The following is a 1,064-nucleotide window of genomic DNA, read 5'->3' on the forward strand; positions in this document are numbered from 1 at the left end:
TCTCCACCTGACTCACTTCTGGATTCAAGACTCATGTGAGTGTAGCTGATTGACGACCTGAACCACATTTGAATCCTGAATTGGAAGAGAGTGTGGTGAATGTTGTTTTGGCAATCCCCACACTCTTACAGTTGTCTCTTATAAATGTAGAGGTCAAGTGAGCCCATCTGCAGTGTCCCTCACGGCATCTAAGAGCTCTTGATTTCTCTAACAGACAACCTTCTCTCCTAACATCCTCTATTTCTGTAGAGTGTGCCCCTCCACCAGCTGGTCGAGTTGAAACTGGAAGTCACGCCCCTGCTCTAGTCCCCTCAGATGCATACCCAGGTCATGCCAGTTCCACACCTACATATCTTTTGATTCCTTGTCATTTATCTCTTCCAGACCTCCATCGTCTCTCGCCTGAACAAAACAGCCTCTTAACCAGTCTTTCTGCGTCCATCTTTGCCCTTTTCTAATGCATTCTTCACAATGTAGCTAGAGAAATGTTAGTACAAAATAAATGTGAACATAACACCTCTCTGAGGTAATTAACCTCAAGGGCATATTTACCATGTGTCCTCTGTACAGGCAGGGACTAAGCCTCACTGACAGCCACATGCAACCCCAGAGCCTATCGCGGTGCCTGGCACAGAGTAAACATGATTGTTATTGTGGCAAAAGGTTTTGCCCTTTTCTAGCCAAATAACTCCCTCTGCATCTGGTAATCTGCAAGCTTTCTTTCTGTGTGGTTGTAAGCAGTAGCTCAGCAAGAGAAGTGCAGCGTTTAACACCGAGTCAGACTGCATCCTTGTGTGAAGTTAATTTCCCAAGATCAAGTTGCCTCTTAGAGATGCACATCTTATGCTGAAGAAAAGTTTGAGGAAGACAGAGGAGCAAATGTGCCATTCTCTGCCCTGGCTTTTCCTAACATTCCTTTCTCCCCTTCCTTTCCTTTCTCCCCTTTTCTTCCTTCTTTCCTTCCTTCCTTCCTTTCTTCTCTTAACTTTCTTTTTTCTTTTTCTTTCTTTTCTTTTTTCTTTCCCTCCCTCCCTTCCCTTTTCTTTCTTTCTTTCCTGACAAGG

Source organism: Callithrix jacchus, chromosome 4 (genome assembly GCF_049354715.1).
Source record: "Callithrix jacchus isolate 240 chromosome 4, calJac240_pri, whole genome shotgun sequence".
NCBI lineage: Eukaryota > Metazoa > Chordata > Mammalia > Primates > Cebidae > Callithrix > Callithrix jacchus.